General features: G+C 39.9%; 1 protein-coding gene across 2 annotated transcripts in view; it reads left to right on the top strand.

Annotated features, from left to right (window-relative positions):
- Positions 1 to 2,074: 2,074 nt before the first annotated feature.
- Positions 2,075 to 16,668, top strand: part of hecw2a (HECT, C2 and WW domain containing E3 ubiquitin protein ligase 2a) — a 63,767-nt gene continuing 49,173 nt past the window's right edge. The window contains exon 1 of one of the 2 annotated variants that reach the window (XM_084724482.1): positions 2,075 to 3,062. The gene's annotated coding sequence lies outside the window, so the exon portion shown is untranslated. The remainder of the gene's footprint in view (positions 3,063 to 16,668) is intronic. The other variant, XM_084724483.1, reaches the window with a different exon arrangement.

Below are 16,668 nucleotides of genomic sequence, written 5' to 3'. Positions count from 1 at the left end.
GATTAATAGGCCTTAGTTAAAAACTACTGACACTGTTTTTGTGTCTGCAGGTATGTTCACTCACCTGCCACCAGTGGTGGAAAGGATCATCACATCATTCTTTTTGGAAGTAGAAACACCACCATGCGTTCAAAATTATGCCTCAGTAAATAAAATATGATCTCCAAAGCAGTCATTATGTGTAATGGACCCTGTTGCACAGATATATATCAATATGTACTAGAGCCCAACTGATGCTCGATTTCTGGAGCCAATGCTGTACACAATATTAGGAAGTAAAAAAAAATTATATTAATATATCAGCCAATATTGCAATGATGCTTCAGATGTGGTTATCAAACACTTACGACAAAGATATGCAACAGAGACAGGACATTTTACAGTTCAGCAATAAACTTCATTGTTCAAAGGGACATCAAGGCATTAAAAAACTTTCACTGATGGTTTTTATAATTATTTTAAAAAAAAACACACTTAAAGTAAAAATCTACATTTTTAAAGTAACTATAAAGAACTTTCCAATTTAGTTGATTTTAGAGCCCCCTGTGGACAAATTTGGTAGCGTTTCCACCACCATAACCACAAAATATAATGTAAAAAATACATTTATCTGAAGAAAAATCTCTTAATTCATAAATATATTATAATTAGTGATGTGCTTCTCTTTTTTTCTGGCCAACATACTACTCACTGTAATGTTCCAGGGAAAATGTAAACGGGTTCTTTTCATCCGATTTCATGGAGAATGCGACCATGTGGCAGGTATTAAGAATAACAATTTATATAGACATATTGTCTCACAGATGGTCTCATTTGCTTCTGTAGGTCATATAGAGGCATCAATAATAAACTGACTATTTCATAACCAGTTAAAAACTTCTTGTAGTACCTTTAAATATGAATTGAGTAAAATGCTCAAATATATTCTTAAATCAAAATTCTAAGTTTTTGTTTTTGCTCCCATTTTTCATGAGTTGAATTGAAAGATCAAAATGTGTTCACATATTTGTTATAGTACGTGTCAGTGAGCACTTCTCCTTTGCCAGCTGACAGGTGTGGCATATAGAGATGCTGATTAAACAGCAGGCTAACTGCACCAGTGTGACTTGGACTGGTCATAATAAAATACTCTTCTAAAATGTGCAGTTTGATCCTGAAAAAAAGACATTTATTAGACTCTGGACTGTGGCTATTTAACACAGGGCTACAGATCCGAAATTTTATTTCTCTTTAAATCTTGTCTCCATATGTTACCCCTGTCATTCGGATGGATTATCTTGGCAAAGACAGGTGCTCACACAGATTTTTAACAAAGCTTTGAGAGAAATCAAACTTGCACAGAAGGAATCTTAGATCTTTAACTTCAACTTGTAAAAAAAATGGGAGCAAACACAAAGCTGATGGTTTATATTTCTGTTGAGGATAATTATAAATAACTACAAATGAAAACACAAATAGACACCAGAAATATAAAAATATATTAAACATGAATTAAGAAAAAGAATCAAATTTACATGATATCTAAATGCTGCCTAGAAAACTAAAAAATAATAATAATAATAATAATACAGAAATAAAAACAATCTGCATTTTCTTCCCTCAAAAAAAAAAAAAAAAGTTTTCAGATTTGGCAACATGTATGCCAATACTGGTATAGGCCGATAGAGCTGTGATAGGCCAATAACATCTGCCAACTGATATATCTGTCTAGGTCTGATATATAAACTACTATATGACATCATTGGATTATTATAAATGATGCATCAATGCACAAGCAACATTTTAATGGTGTGGTTGGTCCAGATGGGACTATTTTGAATTACTTTGCTGTTAAGTAGTGAAATCAATTCTATTAAATATAGTTCATTAGCATGATTGCTATAAAGAATATTACCAGTGTTCATTATACAATAAAAGAGGGGTAATACAAATTAATTCAGTTCAGTAATGATATTAGAAAAAAACATAATTCACAAAAAAATCATCAAGTAAAATACGATAAATCTGTAAAAAAAAAGGCACAAGAAAATAAGTTTGAACCTCTTAAATCTTTCAATATCTAACAAAGTATCATTGATCATATGTTTTATGTTCCTCCTCAAAGCTAACACTATTTACCACTGAAATGTATCAGATGACAAGTGTAAAGTATCATCGGATGTAATGCACTTATTGTGTGTGTGTGTGTGTGTGTGTGTGTGTGTGTGAGTGTGTGTGTGTGTGTGTGTGTGCGGTGTGATGGTTCTACAGGTTGATCTCTCTCTCTCTCTCTCTCTCTCTCTGGAGTCACCGCCCACTCCGTGTTCCCACATTAATATGCAGCACTGTGTATATATGTTATCAGCAGGAAAAACTACATCTCAGCCTCTACAATCCTCTGAAGAAATCCCTCCGCGCCCCCCAGCAAGGAGAAAGAGTCTCTCACTCCGCTGCAAATGAGCAAACATTACGCCATCCTCCGTTTCTTCTCCTTCTCCTTCTTCTTTCTCTCTTCTTCTTTTCTTTTTTTTTTTCTCGGGGCTGACAGCGGTTGCATGCTCTGAGTCTGCACAGTCACATTCTGAGCATCTGGTGGGAGGACGTCGGCTCTGACTGACTGCAGCGCAGTGCGATGCAGAGAGGGAGCCAGGAGAAGCTGCTGCTGCTGCTGCTGCTGCTGGCCGCCTGAAGCCCCCAGCAGAGAGAGTGTGCAGGGCGAGGGAGGTGGAGGTGCTGGAGGAGCTGGAGCCGGAGGAGCAGAGGCTGCAGCCGGAGGAGCGCACCTCTGGACGCCGCTGCGCGAGCAGGGCCGAGGTGTCTCTGCAGCGCCGCAGCTTTTTCACAGGGATCCCGACTCGATACGTGACTCCGAGCCCAAATCTGCCCTGGCTCTGGATCTGAGAGGGAGGAGGAGGGTGGGGGGAGGTGGGCCCTAGCGCGGCAGGCAGGCACCCCGCCCGTCTCTCCTCATTTGGACTGCAGGGATAACGACCTGAACCGTGAGATCCCCGCGCAGACACGGAGCAGGTGTTGTCATCACCTCCATCACATCGACTCCTCCATCCCGCAACTCTGCGCCAAAGGTAAGCTCGGCGGACGGACGGAGGGAGCGTGTAGGTGTTCATGGCTCCCAGCAGTGATGCTCATAATGATGATGATGATGATGATGATGCTCAAAGCAGCTGAATGTGTCGTTAAACAGCCGCAGCGTCGTCTCATGCGTCGCTCTCGTGTTGTGCCTTTGTTGTGGGGTTTCTTTCTTTTTCTTTCTTTCTTTTTTTTTTTTTGCACAGCGGGGGATAATCGATTTTGGTTTCATGCGTGCGTCTTGTGAAAGAGATGCATCAAAAGAAAATGACGTAGGGAATTCCCACAGTAATCCAATAGGAGCGATGACACCTGCACATTCCGCCAGTGCGGTCCCTGCACGGCCTGCTCACCGCGCTGTCATGTGCGCAGAGCTCAGCGGCCTCACTTGGAACGATTAAAGTTGGACACAAATTGTTATGCAACGTGATTTTGGTGACGTGATTGTGCCATAGTCGGGGGTTACCTTCAAGTCTCTGCTGCCGTGAGATGTTGAGATGGCCACAAGTCCACAAGGTGGCCTGTGTTTACATTCATGTGAACCGTTGTCATCACCAGGGGTGTAAAAACCAAAATACTGATACACTTGAGTACTGTAGGATGTTTTGTGACAGTCTTGATACTCAAAATACACTGTATGTGATACATGCAAAGATTTTGTTCATGTTGTGTTGTAAGGAAGATTTGAAATGAAAAATCCCTTTATAACTCTTTTAGATCACATCCCCAGTCACAATGTGACTTTATTTTAAAAAAAATAATTTTTTAAAATATTTTTAAATATAAGTCTTGGAAAATCCGTTCACCTTTTCTTCCTCAAATAAAACAGAGCACCTAAATCACACCCCTTCAGGTGTGTCCCATGGGCCCTAAATTCAGAAAAAATATAAACTAGACAGTTATTTTTTGATTCCGTTTGAACTGTGCCAGGAATAACACATTAATTGTTTGTCAATTTAAAACATAATTTACAAGAAAGTATCAGCATGTTGTAGGTTTGTTGTAGTTTAGTTTTGTGTGAAACCGCTCAGTGAAGTACATCTCTTATCTCACACAATATATGTCATCAGCACCAATCTTGCTGCCCCTTGTGACATTAAGACCCACTGTTGTGTGACTACATTTGGGGTTCAAAAACACACATTAGTTGTAGTCGTCTTAGTTTCAGCAGCTATCGTTTTTAGAGGAAGAAAGTCATGATATCACTTATGCCTGACATTTCAACAATTTTATGTTAAACTGTGGCTGTCTTGACTTGAAAAAATATCTGTTCAGTTGACAAATTTCAAACGTGATTTGTAGTACAAATTCAAAGGGGATCAAAAAATAATTTGTCTCTCACCATTGACTACAGTTCATATTTTTTCCAAAGTTAGGCCCTGTGAGACCTTACTTTGGGCCTTACTTTTTATACAGTATACAGTTTGAATTGTGCCATGAATTATACATAACTTGCGTTGTTGGTTACTGTGAGTCCCTCCCTAGTTGCCTGTTTTTGCAGTGGTTTTTGTGTTATTGTGGTGTGTTCTTGATACTATGACAATTTTCATAAAATTAGATTTAAAAAAAGCTCAGGATCAAAAGCACACTTGCATTCATCTATCTATGACACCACTCAATCCACCCTTTGTTGAAACAGGAAAAATCTAGAAAGCATCACATCAGAATAGTCGGCAATTAATTTACAGTTGACAATCGATTAACAGACCAGTCGTTGTAGCTCTTATTAAAAAATTTGCTGCTACTATCCGATCATATAGCCCTGCAGTGTCTTTGCTTTGAGATCTTCTGCACTTTTCTCCAGCTGTGATCTGCTTCGGTTTGAAATCTGCAAAACTGCAAACATGCAGCGCTTTCTCAAAAATATGATACATGAAGCAAATCTGTTATCTGAGACGAAGTGGAACAAGCAGAAATCCAGTTTAGTTAGATTTTTGTCTCTGCAGATCATCACAAAAAATACAAATTTCCTCACTTGACAGAATTCGACAAGGGGTCAACCTGTGACTGTTTGCTTCTGACAGCTGCCCGGATTGTGCGCAGAACCTGCGATGTAGAACCTCTAATGCAGATGTGTCACATGTGAAGTGTTTGGGTTATGGATGGGTAGATATCATGAAGAGACAGACAGTGAGAGGAAAGTCAGGGAATCTAAAATACCCTCCTGTGCAAGCTACAGCCCTAAATTAAGAGAAGTGGGTAAGAAGATGAATTGCTATTTGACTCCACCATCTAATATATAAAATGTCATAGTCTACACTGTATAAACATACAGAAAAAGAGCTGGTTGTATACACCTGAACATGAATGTGCTGCTCACTCATGTTTCAAACCAGGTTCACACCTTCTAATGACAACGGCGGCTATCCTCTGCCCTGGTTCACCACCATATCACACCACAGCAGTACCCACACTGAGGTGATCAAAGTGGGAGATTAAAGCAGTGTGAGGGGTCACCACGAGAATCCGTCTTAAGCTCTCCTCACATGAAGACCAGCTGTCCTCTGGTCGACCTGAGGTTGGCTTCAGAAGGAGACATGTTTGATGTGTTTGACTGCTGAGGAATGAACAAATCGCACACACATTACACAACCGTCCTTTTTAAAAGACGGTACTATTTGTTGAGGCCCCCACGGAGTGGTCCACCCACGTGTGCGTTTTCATGTATTTTACCTGATGAGACCTCTTCTTGAGGGTGTGTGGGTGTGAACTCCCTTCAGTCCCTTGCTTGATACACTTGTTAGAGGAAGACAACCAAAGACGTTACGTTTTCGTTGACGTTTGCCTGCAGGATTACAGGAAAAGCTATTGGCCTTGGTGGAATAAATGTCATCTTAAAATCCAGTAAATGGTTAAGTTCAGTACTGACAAAACAGCCAATTGTAGCAATATGGTGACTCCATATCACGATCCACTTTCACAGGTAGGCCTACCAGTAATCCATTCTGGTAGCCTACAAATGAGAGCTGCAACAGTTAGTCAATTAACTGGTTAGTCGATCGAAAGAAAATTAATTGCTAACTATTTTGGCAATCGATTAATTATTTCAGTCAATTTTTCAAGCAAATATGTCAAACATTGCTGGTTTCAGCTTCTTAAATGTGAGGATTTGCTGCTTTTCTTTGTCATTTGTCATAGAAAATTAATAGGCTTTTGGTTTTGGACAGCTGGTTGGCAAAAGAAGCAATGTGAAAAAATGCTTTTCGGCTCTGGGAAACTATGATGAGCATTTTTCATTTTTTGACATTTTATAGACTAAATTATCAATTGAGTCATTGTGAAAATAATCGGCCGATTAATCAATAATTATATAATCATTAGTTGCAACCATACTACAAATGTAGTGGCTCAAACTTCATATATAAAGCAGAAGTTATTAGGGAACACTCAGGGACAGTGGTTTCACGGAAGAACTGGTACATTTGTAACATCGCCACAATTGACCCTTTCTGAAGTCAACTGACAATAACAGCTGAGCAAGCTTGGTATCGTGGTCAACTTAGTCCTTTCCTGTTTCATGTACTTGGATATGCTACATGCTAGGCTCATCTATGTTTAAAAGACAAACAAATTTTGAAGATAAAGATTTTTCTGGGGGATTTGTAAAAGCAACCAATAGTCACATCTTAAGTTAACTAATTTTAGCAAAAATTTTAGCTAACTAGCCACCAAATGTTCACCACTTTTTACTTAGCTACCTGTACTTAGCTAGCTTTTTGCTATAGTAGCAGATGATAGCTAGTTAGCTAATCTTCAACAGTCCTTGGCTTGCTAGGGTTTTGCTAACATTATCTAACTTAAGATATGAATATACGTAACTTTTACAGGAAAGGAGAAAATTGACCGAGGTACCAAGCCTGCTCAACTCTTACTGGCGCTCAGAATGGGTGGGACTTAGGAAGGATCAGTTATGGTCAATATCCATTTTTTTTCTGAAACTAATGTGTAGCTGTGGAAAATACACACATTTCCCGCAACAAATAATTATACCTTTATGGTGCGCTCCATTTAAACTTTGAAGTCGGAATTTCTGCGTTCCAAGTCCCCTAGAAGTGGCATTTCTTACTAGAGGAACTTCACCAACTCCGACCTCAAAATCAAAGATGGCTGCTCTGCGCATCAACAGTAGTGACAGCTGTTTATGAGCACTTCTGTCTTTTATGTCTCCAGCATGGTCAACTCAGCTCTTACTCACATTCACTGTTAAGTATATGAAATATTTCCACTTCAGAAGAACATAGGGCCAGGGTCTAATAAATGCACAGCTGAGACGATGAAGCTTCAGTTAGGAACAACCATATTTGGACATAGGCCTAATTCTAATAGTTTTAGAAATATATCTGACATTTTACAGGAGTATACAGTACGATAGTGGTATTTGTGTAAAACGTGTTACACGGCTCTACTCCTCTGTACTGTAGTGCTTAAGCTCTGCTTCAGTCTTCAGCTTTTCTTCACTGACAAACTCAGACCTGCTGGTGTACGCTGCACACTACAACACAGCGTCTCCCTCACTGTATTTACAATCATACCCTCTGGATTTTTTAATACCCTGGTATATCATAATAGCTTTATACCAGCCATGCTTAGCATAGATTCACCCAACTTTTTATCCAGCTAGTCAGCCAGAGGTATTGAATACATGTGAGTGACAGAGATGTCTTATCATAGTAGGAATGTTACTTATAACATTAATGATGGCTCTGTTCCATTCAAATGTCCCAGTAAGTCATGACAGCGTGACAGTGAGTCAGAATCCACAGCACCAGGACCCTGACACTGAAGCAGCTAAATGGAATTCAACCCACATTCTTTTTATTATTTACACCTGGGATTTTGTCTACTGTGACATGTTAAAAGACCCCTTGTTAATGGTGTTACAGGGTTGTGTTGTTCACGTTGTCAAATGTTTTGATCCATCCTGTCCAACATCAGTTGAGGTTGCATTGATTTCCTGGTCTTGATCTTCTGGGTATGAGGTTTTACATGGAACTTGAGAATGCTGTTGTGTCTTGATTTCTCTGCTGTACACCAGCACAGAATATTCAGAAACCTGGATCAGGTGTTTACATGCCACAGAATCCTGGTTTCTATTGAATGTGTTTACATTGACACCAGTATCCTGGTTATTGTTAGTTTTATGTACTTTCCTGGTAATGGTTTGCACATGTAAACATCATATCAGAAACATGGATAATATCTCATCCAGGTTTTGAGAACCCTGGATATGCTACCTGGAGTACTCCAATAAAAACCAGAACATCACCTTATCAAAGTATCTAAACCATCTCATAGAGTGGTTTTACAGATGCATAGTATCCTGGTTTTGAGCCTCATCCTGTTATTGATTATATTCAGCATACAACATTTACATGGTGTAAAAGACATACGCCTGTACATGTTCAGAACAGTATCCAGGTTTCTGATTGTGTTCCTGCAGGTCTGTCTTAATTTCTACGTTCTGCACCAACAAAGTATGTTCAGAAACCTGGATCAGGTGTTTACATGTTTTCATTAGTATGTAATCATCTAAAAACAACAATTGTTCAGTTGTTGTTACCTTAGAATGAGCCCTTTATCCTTTATCTCTGCCAGAGGCCACCATGTTGAACCATCACGTGTCTGCAGTACCCCAGAATAGACAAACAGAAGGAGGTGCAGTTCTTCCACCAGCTCCCTCCAAAAAAACGGCGAGCTGAACTGTCCAGTTTTATCTGTACTCATTTTGCATCTTGTTGTCTCACATGTCAGTCATGATTTCAGTTCTCTTGTGTAACTTCATGCTGTTTCTCATGTGTCAATGGGGCAACTGAACAACACAGATTGGCTGTTTGTGCATCACTCATACCTCCTAGTGATATAGGACATAGCACTGCTGCCTCACAGCAAGAAGGTTCTGCATTCAAATTCCTCAGCTGGCTGGGTCAGGGCCTTTCTGTGCGGAGTTTGCATGTTCTCCTCGTGTCTGTGTGGGTTCTCTCCGGGTTCTCCGGCTTCCTCCCACAGTCCAAAGACATGCATGCTAGGTTAATTTGTGACTCTAAATTGCCCGTAGGTGTGAATGTGAGTGTGAGTGGTTGTCTGTCTTTGTGTGTCAGCCCTGTGATGAACTGGCGACTTGTCCAGGGTGAACCCCGCCTCTCGGCCAATGTCAGCTGGGATAGGCCTCAGCCCCCCATGACCCTTCTGGAAAAAGCGGTTAGAGAAAATGAATGAATGAATGCAATATGGCCTTCAATTTTATATGATTTTTAATGAAAATGAGAATAATGATGAACAAATTATCAATCCCTGTAATATTGCAAATCCTATCACAATTACAATATCAGTCAAAATAATTGCAATTAGATATTTTTTCTAAACCGTTCAGCCCTAGCTGGAGTGTATTCATTTCATGCTTTCATGGTGGGTTACATTTAATGTATTTAAGTGAAACTATCAAACATTTTATGAAATTGCTTTCTTATTGTTATTGATGGCACGTCTATTGATGATGGAAATTGCTATTGATTTATCGTCCAGGCCCATCAGTAACAAAGTAGTAGTGCCTACTCTGCCTATTCACTAATGAAAACAGGCACATAACATTGTGTACCCATCAAGTTACTTACACATTGAACTCAAGTTGGAGCCCTTTAGCCACTCGTAACTTTAATTCACTAACATGCACATGTGACCGGGTCTGGCTTTCAAAACACAGAACAGAGAACCTCAGCGTACAACACTCATAAAGGCAGTGTGACATAATTCTCTGCTCAGCACGCCATTAATCCACTTTATCTTTACTATTTATTGTAGCTATATTGATATTAAAAATCTCATATATGGAACCTTTAATCAATCAGCGGTCATTCTGTTTTTAGAGGGAGCTGTCTAGTGTGAGTTACTGTAAAGGTAGAATCAGTAGGATTTGTCCGAGCTGTAAATGCCTCAGAAAGATAGTTGATTGTCGATTCTCATTCCCTGGATGGCAAACACAGACATTTTGGGTTGTAAAGCAACTATCTATGCTTCTATCTGTGGTAAAGCATCTAACTGTGTAATAGTTAAGTGTACTAGTGTGGTGAGAAAGACATTCATTATCAGATTAAAACCAGCAGGTGACTTAGTAATGTTTTACTGATTTTACAGGCTGTGAAGCGTTTGGTAGAAACAGAATCACACCAGTGAGTCAGGAGCTAAAATGGGACATAGAGGTGATGTCACTGTCTGCTTCATGTAGAGGACATTATTATTAATCCATCGTTAACCCTTTACCATCCAGTCACCCCCTTAAGTCGTTTTCAGGTTGTTCAGATCATCTTATGCCACAGATCTTGTGTTCTAGCTCTTCATTGAGGTGATGCATTGTTAAAGGGATAGTTTGGATTACTTGATGTTTACATTATCAGACTATGTCTAGTATATACTGTAGTGCAAATTATTTCCAATTAAGAGAGAGTTTTGATTATATTATACATGGTCAGTATTTTACCTGCAGAGAGGGGCACCAGCACAGAAACTAAACAATGAACTGCTGTGGACAGAATCAAAAGTACAATGTATTTTACCCACATAAAAAACATCCACCTAAAAGATCAATATAAGTTTAAGTGTACATCATATTTAGAATATTTTTACTGCTATACCTTGTCATCAGATAGCCTCTTTCAATGGGAAATCAGTTATACAAGCCAAATATCACTCTCTCCAAACCAACCAAACTCCATAGACAAAATCAGTCATTTTACCTCCCAGGCCATGGGAGTTGCTGGTTTACCTCGGCATCAACTGTGTGACTTCTGCATTTTAAAAGGATAGTTCACATTCACTGAAGTTGCACAATAACACAAACAAACTCAGAGCGATGCAGCTGTAGACCAGCAACTCCCATGTCCTGTGAGGTAAAATGACTGATTTTGTCTGTGGAGACTGGTTGGTTTGGAGAAAGTAATATTTGGTTTGTACAGCAGCAGCTTTCTGTTGGAAAAGGCTGTCTGAAGGCAAAGTGAAGCGGTGAAAATATTCTAAATGTAGTGTACACTTAAACTGATATGGACATTTTTTAAGAGGCTAAAATACTTTTTATTGTTGACTGTGCTGTGCTTCTGGGCTGGTACTCCGCTCTGCTTCTCCAGAGTGGGGGTGTGCCAACCAGTTCTACTGCAGGTAATACACTGACTATCAATAAGTACCTCTTAAAACCACACTTCAAGTAGTCCTTTTAATAATGAGCAAAATATTCTGCATGTTTTATATAGCTGCACCATTCAATCAAATGAAGATATTATTGATATTTTGTGCATCATTTATACATAGCCCCCAAATTCAGCCTGTGATGTTTGATATTTCTTAAAACTTTGTGGTCTCCACTTAAATTTAAAATACAGTTATGTGGATTTGGACAACTTGCACTTCCTGCACATCCTAAATTTGTAATGACTGACGTCTGCAGCAGCCCAAAACGCCTCTAGCAACTCCGTCTGTATACTTTTGTCCATGTCTGCATACAGTTTTTATGCCTTTTATAAATCCATACACAACCCACATTCCCATTTGTAGAAAGGTCAGCGTTCTAAACTCAGAGAGGGCGATTTCAATCAGTCTTCCGGCGTAAATGCCATTTTCGCCTTGCCAAGGCATGTCATGGGGGGATACCTCCCGAGGAGTGACTCATCCCAGACATGTACACCCAGGGCGATGTGTTTAGAGAAATACCCCGAGCGGGACAGGGCTGCACTTTTTCTGGGAAAGTGGGAACACTCTGGCACCGACCCCGTGGCCTGTGTTCTCTCTGAATGAGTCACAAAGATGCAGTGAGCTGTCGTCAGGTGGACCCGCTCCGTCTCTCTTCATCCACCTTTTTAATGTTGCTGCTCAGTGATGGCATAGTGTGTGTTTTAATTTCACCTTCTGAGTCACAAACGCTGTTTGTACAAGCATGGATAAGAATGTGTGGTGTGTGTGGTTTTGCATTTGCTTTAGCGTGTAATTGCTTCTTTGTGCTGTTTTTGTTCTTAACAGTGAGGCACAATAAGACCTTGGTGCCAGTGTGTTTATGTGTGTGTGTGTGTGTGCGTGTGTGTTTGTGTGTGTGTGTGTGTGTGTGCCAGCTCCCCAAGGTGCCCGTTCTGTCAGGCTGTAAAGTGCAGCAGTCACCTCCACGGGGGCACAAAGGGGTGCCTCTGCTGACACCAACACACACACACGCATATACACACGCATACACACACACACTCACACACTCACACACAGAGCCTGAGAGGAAAAGAGAGAAAGTGAGCGAGAGGAGGAGGAGGAATCCCTTTACTGACATCACAACACCTACAGCTCACGACACAAATCCAAAGCTTGAAATTCATGATTAGCAATATCGCACTATGAAATCTAATCTGTAAAAAGTCAACTTTTCATGAGCTGAGAAAAACATCCCTCTTTTCAGCTTTGTAACAATGTCTTTATAGATAATCCAAAAGGTTTTTCAAATATTTTATTTTGCTTAAAGGAGAAATCTGTAATATATTTACTGTAATAAATCATAAAATGACCACGATATGTCATCAGAAATTAAGAAAACATGCTAAGTTGAAATACTCAATTCCTTGACAACACTACTACAGCTGCAGTGCCCTTCTTTGAAGTTTCCAAGTTTTTATGTGCCTGTTTCATGTTTACTAGAGATCAAATTAATGCACAATGTGTGCCAAATGAGCTTGTGTGTCTGTTGATGAGTCATGAGAAATCATTAATAGTATTTTAGAACAAGTAGGTGTTGTAACAGTTAAATTGAGCAAAATGTTAATGGAGTCTGACAGGCAGTCACTGAACTCAAATTCCAGAGTGTATGTTTTCAGAGCAGTGGGCTTTTGTGCTTATGATAACAGGCTTAACTTTACATTGACAAAGAATTGTCAGTCATAAAATCATCGCTTGTTATTGCCAAATTTTAATGCTGTACTTGTCTTGCTCTCCTGCAGTGTTCCTGCAGCCTGCCTGAGCTTCCTCGAGTCTGGGCAGGAGGGGCTGGGGGGGACGTCTCTCTTCAACCATAGATTTCAACCTAATATACCATCTATGGCTCCAACTTGCTATTTGGACTGCACTACTCATTTTTTGACGCATAATTGTTACCTATTGCTCAGGGTTAGGTGGCATTAAGGTATTATGGTATATCAGCAACTGCCTTTTTTACTGATGCCCCTGTTATACAGGCCAGATACTGCTCTCTCTAAAGCCACCAGACTCCTTTGGCAGAATTTCTTTTACTGTGCAAGACACAGGAGTTGCTCGTCTAACACTGCTTCAATCAGTTAGTTTGTTTGTGTTGTTGTTGTTGTGTCTTTGATGCATCTGAACAAATCCTCATCGAAGTCACACAATAGCACAAACTAATAGATCAAGGCAGCGGTAGATCAGCAACTCCTGAGTTCTATGAGGTAAAATTACAGTTTTTGCCCAAAAGAAAAACTTTGGCTTTGGAGAGAGTAATATTTGGCTTATATAACGGCTGCCTGATGGAAAGATAAAGCAGTGAGAATATTCTAAATATAACATGTACTTAAAAGGACAGTTCACCCCAAAATCAAAAATACATATTTTTTTGAGATATCAGCTGTAGAGATGTCTGCCTTCTCTCCAATATAATGGAACTAAATGTCACTCAGCTTGTGGGGTTCAAAAACGGCAAAAATTGCATTTGAAAATTTTAACACCAATGGCTCTTCTCAGAAATCATGACCTGGTTACTCAAGATAATTCACAGACCTTGTTGTAAACACTTTCATGTCGGAACTATTTTCTTTCCAGTAAAAAGAAAGTAGTTACTGTAGATTCTACTGTACAGCACATTGCCTACCTTCCTACACCAGTATTCTTGCTGCCTCTGCCATTTGGGGCAGGCCAACCACCATCATTGACTGTGGATAAGCACCTCATAGACCAGACTTTAAAAAAATTTGAACTATCCCTTTAATAAAACAGGTTTCACTGCGATAAACACTGGACTTGTGTATGATACGGTACAGTATAGTCAGAACAAGATTTTCAACATGCATATATGTGTTTGTGTGGAGGTTTCCAACCATATTGCTGTAATGGTGCCTGTCAATCATGACTATCACACGGGACACTAGGAGCCTGACTCTTTATTCATAAGTGCTGTCACAAAGAGTGGCATTGTTGTAATTCCCAAATACCTGGAAGTCCTCCCTGCCCTTCTGTTTCTATAGAGGTTCTCTGAAGAAATGCTTTTTGACAAGAAATAAGGAAACAACGATCCAGCACATTCTGCCATGCTCCATCAGATCCTCTGCTGCAGATGTGTTTCTTTTTAGTATTCACCGCACAGTGGTGCAGAGTACAAAGTATCGGGTGCCTAATAACAGAACAGTACTCAAATGACTGGCTTTGCGAGACCGGAGTCAAATTTAACATCATCCCGGAGAATTTCATTTTTTGGGTACTCATATAACACCTTGTTTATCTGCGTCCACTTCCTGAGAATCAATCACTAATCCCACATCAGGTCAAAGCTGTGCACAGCATAGGAATTGGGATTATAATAGGAAATGGCAGAAGAAAAAGCACTGGAGTGAGTCCAGATTGTTCAGTGCCCTCTCCTGAGGTCATGTTTTGGTCTGTGTTGTTTGTAGCTGGTAGACAGACTCCTCACCCCCTCTGCTCTGAGTGCGGCCGCGGCGTCTCCCACTCCACATCAGGGTTAGACAATGCCTGGCAAACATGAGGAGGGGAGGGGGACGCTTGGACCACAGGAACACTTACATAACAACTCAGCAGTTACATATACACTTATTTTTGTTTCTTCTTCTGCTTGTTTATGGAAGCGGCCCCTCCCACATGTAGCTGGTGCTCCATGACAGTGTATGAGGCCACAAGCACACGTGAGCAGGATTTACGTATTCCTGCATCTGTGATGAAGGTTTTATTCTGTCATAAATCCCTGTATGCGGTGCGTGTGTGGGTATGTGTGTGTGTGTGATGAAGCCGCGCTCTGGTAATCTTGTCGAGTCAGGAGCATCCAGGCTTTCCCCATGTCGAATGCAGCAGATCTTATTTCAATATCAGGCCTGTGTTATTTGGAAACACAGCCAATCCACATACATCAGCTCAGGCTGTGTTCAGTCAGTTCAAAATGCAAAGTGAATTGATCGGAGGCTCAGGAGCCATATATACAGTTTAATATACAATATTTTTCACGCAAGTAACTGCTTGTGAATCGCTTTTGAAACGATTTTCAATCTCTGCATGGTTAAGAATTTCCACTGTCATAGGACCTTCCACCTGGCAACATGCATCTTGTGTGATCCAATCACAAGTGGACAAGTATGTGAGGTCACACTTGCATTGCAGTGTATCTCCACATGCATCATGAATGACCACTTGTGATCGAATCTCACCTCCCTGCTCTGTATGCAAATAAACACTTAGCTACACCATTTCAGCCAGCGAAGACCAAATGCGTTGTTTTAAACTGGCAGCACAACAGTAGTAGCCAACACACTGGGACAAAGAGGCAGTGTTTTTTTACACAAAGAAAGAAATAATTAATGTATAACATTTGCTGAACTCACGAGAAGACCCACATAATTAAGAATGTGTTGAAGACAGCATTTTACAAAAGTTTCTCCTAACTCAGTAACTCAAAAAAATTGTTCAATTCTTAAAGGAAGTCTAGGGACTTTCTCTTTGAGCGACAAAGAAGCAGCCTATATTGGTTACTGTTTACTCAACTTGTTTAAATTTGACATGTTTCGTCAATAAAATGTTGTATTCTGTCATAAATGTATGTAAATGGTAAGGATGTGTATTGCCAAGAATCTGGTGATACAATATATATTACGATACAGGGGTTATGATCAATGTATTGCAATACTATAAGCAGGATGATATAGTGCTTTTCTTTTGCATACAATCTGAGGTTTAAAAAAATTTTTTATTTGTCTATGCAAAAAAAGAACAGTGAATATATGTAACGACAGTCCTATTGAGTGGCCAGAGGTTTAAACACAGGACAAAATGAACCACTGGTATGGATCTTTGCATTTATCACAATATCTCGAGTGTTTTTCAGAATCGATACAGTATCACAAAACATATTATTGCGATATTCAAGTGTATCAATATTTTCTTACGCCCCTGTAATGGTGAATCTAGTTGAAACAGTGTGTTCAACCAGCAGCTAAATGTTGGCTGGTAGACACACTTTAGACAGGAGTAGCCAACAGTACAGCCACACCACAACAAACTGACACAGTGTGTTTCACAAGAAAAGAAATAACTCAGTGTATTGCATTTAATACCAAATTTACAAGAAGGTACAGATGATTTGATCCAGCCATTTCACAACATTCTGTTTCTCCTCACTCAACGTCTCTCAAATTTGCACTTTTTTTTTTTTTTTTTGAGGGAATCTGGGGATATTGTGATTAGTAGTTCAGCTGTGAAATCAGTTGAAACAGATAGTGTGTTCACAAACATCTGCTGCTTATCCTGGCAGGTAAAAGAGCCCAAACATGTTAACAGCATTACAGTGAACCAAATGATGTTCTTACAGGTGCTCCTTCAATGTGGCAGGATCTTCACAGGCAATCTAACTGTTAGTTC

This window comes from Lutjanus erythropterus, chromosome 8 (genome assembly GCF_056507025.1).
Source record: "Lutjanus erythropterus isolate fLutEry1 chromosome 8, fLutEry1.hap2, whole genome shotgun sequence".
Lineage (NCBI taxonomy): Eukaryota > Metazoa > Chordata > Actinopteri > Lutjaniformes > Lutjanidae > Lutjanus > Lutjanus erythropterus.
This window is presented reverse-complemented; position numbering and strand designations above follow the sequence as displayed.